Genomic DNA, 8,589 nt, shown 5'->3' with positions numbered 1-8,589 from the left:
CTGACTTTTTCGATGATGCCGGCTATGGAAAACGTTGAAGTTTTGGGGCATTTTGTAAAAACCTAAAATTGTTCTTTTCTCACTGGATACTGAATGTAATGAGTTGAACTCTTCAGGGAATTCAATTCTGGCCTCTAGGCACCTCGTGTGAACTTTTGAGGAAATTTGGTGAAGTTGGATTTTTGGGTGAAAAACTGACTTTTTCGATGATGCCGGCTATGGAAAACGTTGAAGTTTTGGGGCATTTTGTAAAAACCTAAAATTGTTCTTTTCTCACTGGATACTGAATGTAATGAGTTGAACTCTTCAGGGAATTCAATTCTGGCCTCTAGGCACCTCGTGTGAACTTTTGAGGAATTTGGTGAAGTTGGATTTTTGGGTGAAAATCTGACTTTTTCGATGATGCCGGCTATGGAAAACGTTGAAGTTTTGGGGGCATTTTGTAAAAACCTAAAATTGTTCTTTTCTCACTGGATACTGAATGTAATGAGTTGAACTCTTCAGGGAATTCAATTCTGGCCTCTCGGCACCTCGTGAAACTTTTGAGGAAATTTGGTGAAGTTGGATTTTTGGTGAAAACTGACTTTTTCGATGATGCCGGCTATGGAACGTTGAAGTTTGGGGGGCATTTTGTAAAAACCTAAAATTGTTCTTTTCTCACTGGATACTGAATGTAATGAGTTGAACTCTTCAGGGAATTCAATTCTGGCCTCTAGGCACCTCGTGTGTACTTTTGAGGAATTTGGTGAAGTTGGATTTTTGGGTGAAAAACTGACTTTTTCGATGATGCCGGCTATGGAAAACGTTGAAGTTTTGGGGCATTTGGTAAAAACCTAAAATTGTTCTTTTCTCACTGGATACTGAATGTAATGAGTTGAACTCTTCAGGGAATTCAATTCTGGCCTCTAGGCACCTCGTGTGAACTTTTGGAAATTTGAAGTTGGATTTTTGGGTGAAAATCTGACTTTTTCGATGATGCCGGCTATGGAAAACGTTGAAGTTTTGGGGGCATTTTAAAAAACCTAAAATTGTTCTTTCTCACTGGATACTGAATGTAATGAGTTGAACTCTTCAGGGAATTCAATTCTGGCCTCTCGGCACCTCGTGTGAACTTTTGAGAAAATTTTGGTGAAGTTGGATTTTTTGGTGAAAAACTGACTTTTTCGATGATGCCGGCTATGGAAAACGTTGAAGTTTTGGGGGCATTTTGTAAAAACCTAAAATTGTTCTTTCTCACTGGATACTGAATGTAATGAGTTGAACTCTTCAGGGAATTCAATTCTGGCCTCTCGGCACCTCGTGTGAACTTTTGAGGAAATTTGGTGAAGTTGGATTTTTGGTGAAAAACTGACTTTTTCGATGATGCCGGCTATGGAAAACGTTGAAGTTTTGGGGGGCATTTTGTAAAAACCTAAAATTGTTCTTTTCTCACTGGATACTGAATGTAATGAGTTGAACTCTTCGGGGAATTCAATTCTGGCCTCTAGGCACCTCGTGCGTACTTTTGAGGAAATTTGGTGAAGTTGGATTTTTGGGTCAAAATCTGACTTTTTCGATGATGCCGGCTATGGAAAACGTTGAAGTTTTGGGGGCATTTTGTAAAAACCTAAAATTGTTCTTTTCTCACTGGATACTGAATGTAATGAGTTGAACTCTTCGGGAATTCAATTCTGGCCTCTAGGCACCCGTGTGAACTTTTGAGGAAATTTGGTGAAGTTGGATTTTTGGGTGAAAAACTGACTTTTTCGATGATGCCGGCTATGGAAAACGTTGAAGTTTTGGGGCATTTTGTAAAAAACCTAAAATTGTTCTTTTCTCACTGGATACTGAATGTAATGAGTTGAACTCTTCAGGGAATTCAATTCTGGCCTCTAGGCACCTCGTGTGACTTTTGAGGAAATTTGGTGAAGTTGGATTTTTGGGTGAAAACTGACTTTTTCGATGATGCCGGCTATGGAAAACGTTGAAGTTTTGGGGGCATTTTGTAAAAACCTAAAATTGTTCGTTTCTCACTGGATACTGAATGTAATGAGTTGAACTCTTCAGGGAATTCAATTCTGGCCTCTAGGCACCTCGTGTGAACTTTTGAGGAAATTTGGTGAAGTTGGATTTTTGGGTGAAAAACTGACTTTTTCGATGATGCCGGCTATGGAAAACGTTGAAGTTTTGGGGGCATTTTGTAAAAACCTAAAATTGTTCTTTTCTCACTGGATACTGAATGTAATGAGTTGAACTCTTCAGGGAATTCAATTCTGGCCTCTCGGCACCTCGTGTGAACTTTTGAGGAAATTTGGTGAAGTTGGATTTTTGGGTGAAAACTGACTTTTTCGATGATGCCGGCTATGGAAAATTGAAGTTTTGGGGGCATTTTGTAAAAAACCTAAAATTGTTCTTTTCTCACTGGATACTGAATGTAATGAGTTGAACTCTTCAGGGAATTCAATTCTGGCCTCTAGGCACCTCGTGTGAACTTTTGAGGAAATTTGGTGAAGTTGGATTTTTGGGTGAAAAACTGACTTTTTCGATGATGCCGGCTATGGAAAACGTTGAAGTTTTGGGGGCATTTTGTAAAAACCTAAAATTGTTCTTTTCTCACTGGATACTGAATGTAATGAGTTGAACTCTTCAGGGAATTCAATTCTGGCCTCTAGGCACCTCGTGTGAACTTTTGAGGAAATTTGGTGAAGTTGGATTTTTGGGTCAAAAACTGACTTTTTCGATGATGCCGGCTATGGAAAACGTTGAAGTTTTGGGGGCATTTTGTAAAAAACCTAAAATTGTTCTTTTCTCACTGGATACTGAATGTAATGAGTTGAACTCTTCAGGGAATTCAATTCTGGCCTCTCGGCACCGTGTGAACTTTTGAGGAAATTTGGTGAAGTTGGATTTTTGGGTGAAAAACTGACTTTTTCGATGATGCCGGCTATGGAAAACGTTGAAGTTTTGGGGGCATTTTGTAAAAAACCTAAAATTGTTCTTTTCTCACTGGATACTGAATGTAATGAGTTGAACTCTTCAGGGAATTCAATTCTGGCCTCTAGGCACCTCGTGTGAACTTTTGAGGAAATTTGTGAAGTTGGATTTTTGGGTGAAAATCTGACTTTTTCGATGATGCCGGCTATGGAAAACGTTGAAGTTTTGGGGGCATTTTGTAAAAACCTAAAATTGTTCTTTTCTCACTGGATACTGAATGTAATGAGTTGAACTCTTCGGGAATTCAATTCTGGCCTCTAGGCACCTCGTGTGTACTTTTGAGGAAATTTTGAAGTTGGATTTTTGGGTCAAACTGACTTTTTCGATGATGCCGGCTATGGAAAACGTTGAAGTTTTGGGGGCATTTTGTAAAAACCTAAAATTGTTCTTTTCTCACTGGATACTGAATGTAATGAGTTGAACTCTTCAGGGAATTCAATTCTGGCCTCTAGGCACCTCGTGTGAACTTTTGAGGAAATTTGGTGAAGTTGGATTTTTGGGTGAAAAACTGACTTTTTCGATGATGCCGGCTATGGAAAACGTTGAAGTTTTGGGGGCATTTTGTAAAAAACCTAAAATTGTTCTTTTCTCACTGGATACTGAATGTAATGAGTTGAACTCTTCGGGAATTCAATTCTGGCCTCTAGGCACCTTGTGTGTACTTTTGAGGAAATTTTATGAAGTTGGATTTTTGGGTCAAAATCTGACTTTTTCGATGATGCCGGCTATGGAAAACGTTGAAGTTTTGGGGGCATTTTGTAAAAACCTAAAATTGTTCGTTTTCTCACTGGATACTGAATGTAATGAGTTGAACTCTTCAGGGAATTCAATTCTGGCCTCTAGGCACCTCGTGTGAACTTTTGAGGAAATTTGGTGAAGTTGGATTTTTGGGTGAAAAACTGACTTTTTCGATGATGCCGGCTATGGAAAACGTTGAAGTTTTGGGGGCATTTTGTAAAAACCTAAAATTGTTCTTTTCTCACTGGATACTGAATGTAATGAGTTGAACTCTTCAGGGAATTCAATTCTGGCCTCTCGGCACCTCGTGTGAACTTTTGAGGAAATTTGGTGAAGTTGGATTTTTGGGTGAAAAACTGACTTTTTCGATGATGCCGGCTATGGAAAACGTTGAAGTTTTGGGGGCATTTTGTAAAAAAACCTAAATTGTTCTTTTCTCACTGGATACTGAATGTAATGAGTTGAACTCTTCAGGGAATTCAATTCTGGCCTCTAGGCACCTCGTGTGAACTTTTGAGGAATTTGGTGAAGTTGGATTTTTGGGTGAAAAACTGACTTTTTCGATGATGCCGGCTATGGAAAACGTTGAAGTTTTGGGGCATTTTGTAAAAACCTAAAATTGTTCTTTTCTCACTGGATACTGAATGTAATGAGTTGAACTCTTCAGGGAATTCAATTCTGGCCTCTAGCACCTCGTGTGAACTTTTGAGGAAATTTGGTGAAGTTGGATTTTTGGGTGAAAAACTGACTTTTTCGATGATGCCGGCTATGGAAAACGTTGAAGTTTTGGGGCATTTTGTAAAAACCTAAAATTGTTCTTTTCTCACTGGATACTGAATGTAATGAGTTGAACTCTTCAGGGAATTCAATTCTGGCCTCTAGGCACCTCGTGTGTACTTTTGAGGAAATTTTATGAAGTTGGATTTTTGGGTCAAAAACTGACTTTTTCGATGATGCCGGCTATGGAAAACGTTGAAGTTTTGGGGGCATTTTGTAAAAACCTAAAATTGTTCTTTCTCACTGGATACTGAATGTAATGAGTTGAACTCTTCAGGGAATTCAATTCTGGCCTCTAGGCACCTCGTGTGAACTTTTGAGGAAATTTGGTGAAGTTGGATTTTTGGGTGAAAAACTGACTTTTTCGATGATGCCGGCTATGGAAAACGTTGAAGTTTTGGGGGCATTTTGTAAAAAAACCTAAAATTGTTCTTTTCTCACTGGATACTGAATGTAATGAGTTGAACTCTTCGGGAATTCAATTCTGGCCTCTAGGCACCTCGTGTGACTTTTGAGGAAATTTTATGAAGTTGGATTTTTGGGTCAAAATCTGACTTTTTCGATGATGCCGGCTATGGAAAACGTTGAAGTTTTGGGGGCATTTTGTAAAAACCTAAAATTGTTCTTTTCTCACTGGATACTGAATGTAATGAGTTGAACTCTTCAGGGAATTCAATTCTGGCCTCTAGGCACCTCGTGTGAACTTTTGAGGAAATTTGGTGAAGTTGGATTTTTGGGTGAAAAACTGACTTTTTCGATGATGCCGGCTATGGAAAACGTTGAAGTTTTGGGGCATTTTGTAAAAACCTAAAATTGTTCTTTTCTCTCACTGGATACTGAATGTAATGAGTTGAACTCTTCGGGAATTCAATTCTGGCCTCTAGGCACCTCGTGTGACTTTTGAGGAAATTTGGTGAAGTTGGATTTTTGGGTCAAAATCTGACTTTTTCGATGATGCCGGCTATGGAAAACGTTGAAGTTTTGGGGCATTTTGTAAAAAACCTAAAATTGTGCTTTTCTCACTGGATACTGAATGTAATGAGTTGAACTCTTCAGGGAATTCAATTCTGGCCTCTAGGCACCTCGTGTGAACTTTTGAGGAAATTTGGTGAAGTTGGATTTTTGGGTGAAAACTGACTTTTTTCGATGATGCCGGCTATGGAAAACGTTGAAGTTTTGGGGGCATTTTGTAAAAACCTAAAATTGTTCTTTTCTCACTGGATACTGAATGTAATGAGTTGAACTCTTCAGGGAATTCAATTCTGGCCTCTCGGCACCTCGTGTGAACTTTTGAGGAAATTTGGTGAAGTTGGATTTTGGGTGAAAAACTGACTTTTTCGATGATGCCGGCTATGGAAAACGTTGAAGTTTTGGGGGCATTTTGTAAAAAACCTAAAATTGTTCTTTTCTCACTGGATACTGAATGTAATGAGTTGAACTCTTCAGGGAATTCAATTCTGGCCTCTAGGCACCTCGTGTGAACTTTTGAGGAAATTTGGTGAAGTTGGATTTTTGGGTGAAAAACTGACTTTTTCGATGATGCCGGCTATGGAAACGTTGAAGTTTTGGGGGCATTTTGTAAAAACCTAAAATTGTTCTTTTCTCACTGGATACTGAATGTAATGAGTTGAACTCTTCAGGGAATTCAATTCTGGCCTCTCGGCACCTCGTGTGAACTTTTGAGGAAATTTGGTGAAGTTGGATTTTTGGGTGAAAAACTGACTTTTTTGATGATGCCGGCTATGGAAAACGTTGAAGTTTTGGGGGCATTTTGTAAAAAACCTAAAATTGTTCTTTTCTCACTGGATACTGAATGTAATGAGTTGAACTCTTCGGGAATTCAATTCTGGCCTCTAGGCACCTTGTGCGTACTTTTGAGGAAATTTATGAAGTTGGATTTTTGGGTCAAAACTGACTTTTTCGATGATGCCGGCTATGGAAAACGTTGAAGTTTTGGGGGCATTTTGTAAAAACCTAAAATTGTTCTTTCTCACTGGATACTGAATGTAATGAGTTGAACTCTTCAGGGAATTCAATTCTGGCCTCTAGGCACCTCGTGCGTACTTTTGAGGAATTTTGTGAAGTTGGATTTTTGGGTGAAAAACTGACTTTTTCGATGATGCCGGCTATGGAAAACGTTGAAGTTTTGGGGGCATTTTGTAAAAAACCTAAATTGTTCTTTTCTCACTGGATACTGAATGTAATGAGTTGAACTCTTCGGGAATTCAATTCTGGCCTCTAGGCACCTTGTGCGTACTTTTGAGGAAATTTTATGAAGTTGGATTTTTGGGTCAAATCTGACTTTTTCGATGATGCCGGCTATGGAAAACGTTGAAGTTTTGGGGGCATTTTGTAAAAACCTAAAATTGTTCTTTTCTCACTGGATACTGAATGTAATGAGTTGAACTCTTCAGGGAATTCAATTCTGGCCTCTCGGCACCTCGTGTGAACTTTTGAGGAAATTTGGTGAAGTTGGATTTTTGGGTGAAAAACTGACTTTTTCGATGATGCCGGCTATGGAAAACGTTGAAGTTTTGGGGCATTTTGTAAAAACCTAAAATTGTTCTTTTCTCACTGGATACTGAATGTAATGAGTTGAACTCTTCGGGAATTCAATTCTGGCCTCTAGGCACCTCGTGTGAACTTTTGAGGAAATTTGGTGAAGTTGGATTTTTGGGTCAAAACTGACTTTTTCGATGATGCCGGCTATGGAAAACGTTGAAGTTTTGGGGGCATTTTGTAAAAACCTAAAATTGTTCTTTTCTCACTGGATACTGAATGTAATGAGTTGAACTCTTCAGGGAATTCAATTCTGGCCTCTAGGCACCTCGTGTGACTTTTGAGGAAATTTGGTGAAGTTGGATTTTTGGGTGAAAAACTGACTTTTTCGATGATGCCGGCTATGGAAAACGTTGAAGTTTTGGGGGCATTTTGTAAAAAACCTAAAATTGTTCTTTTCTCACTGGATACTGAATGTAATGAGTTGAACTCTTCAGGGAATTCAATTCTGGCCTCTAGGCACCTTGTGAACTTTTGAGGAAATTTGGTGAAGTTGGATTTTTGGGTGAAAAACTGACTTTTTCGATGATGCCGGCTATGGAAAACGTTGAAGTTTTGGGGGCATTTTGTAAAAACCTAAAATTGTGCGTTTCTCACTGGATACTGAATGTAATGAGTTGAACTCTTCAGGGAATTCAATTCTGGCCTCTAGGCACCTCGTGTGAACTTTTGAGGAAATTTGGTGAAGTTGGATTTTTGGGTGAAAAACTGACTTTTTCGATGATGCCGGCTATGGAAAACGTTGAAGTTTTGGGGGCATTTTGTAAAAACCTAAAATTGTTCTTTTCTCACTGGATACTGAATGTAATGAGTTGAACTCTTCAGGGAATTCAATTCTGGCCTCTAGGCACCTCGTGTGAACTTTTGAGGAAATTTGGTGAAGTTGGATTTTTGGGTGAAAAACTGACTTTTTTCGATGATGCCGGCTATGGAAAACGTTGAAGTTTTGGGGGTATTTTGTAAAAAACCTAAAATTGTTCGTTTCTCACTGGATACTGAATGTAATGAGTTGAACTCTTCAGGGAATTCAATTCTGGCCTCTAGGCACCTCGTGTGAACTTTTGAGGAAATTTGGTGAAGTTGGATTTTTGGGTGAAAAACTGACTTTTTCGATGATGCCGGCTATGGAAAACGTTGAAGTTTTGGGGCATTTTGTAAAAACCTAAAATTGTTCTTTTCTCACTGGATACTGAATGTAATGAGTTGAACTCTTCAGGGAATTCAATTCTGGCCTCTAGCACCTCGTGTGAACTTTTGAGGAAATTTGGTGAAGTTGGATTTTTGGGTGAAAAACTGACTTTTTTGATGATGCCGGCTATGGAAAACGTTGAAGTTTTGGGGGCATTTTGTAAAAACCTAAATTGTTCTTTTCTCACTGGATACTGAATGTAATGAGTTGAACTCTTCAGGGAATTCAATTCTGGCCTCTAGGCACCTCGTGTGAACTTTTGAGGAAATTTGGTGAAGTTGGATTTTTGGGTGAAAAACTGACTTTTTCGATGATGCCGGCTATGGAAAACGTTGAAGTTTTGGGGGCATTTT

The sequence above is a fragment of the Patiria miniata genome, unplaced genomic scaffold (assembly GCF_015706575.1).
Source record: "Patiria miniata isolate m_02_andy unplaced genomic scaffold, ASM1570657v1 HiC_scaffold_13, whole genome shotgun sequence".
NCBI lineage: Eukaryota > Metazoa > Echinodermata > Asteroidea > Valvatida > Asterinidae > Patiria > Patiria miniata.
Note: the sequence above shows the minus strand (reverse complement) of the source record.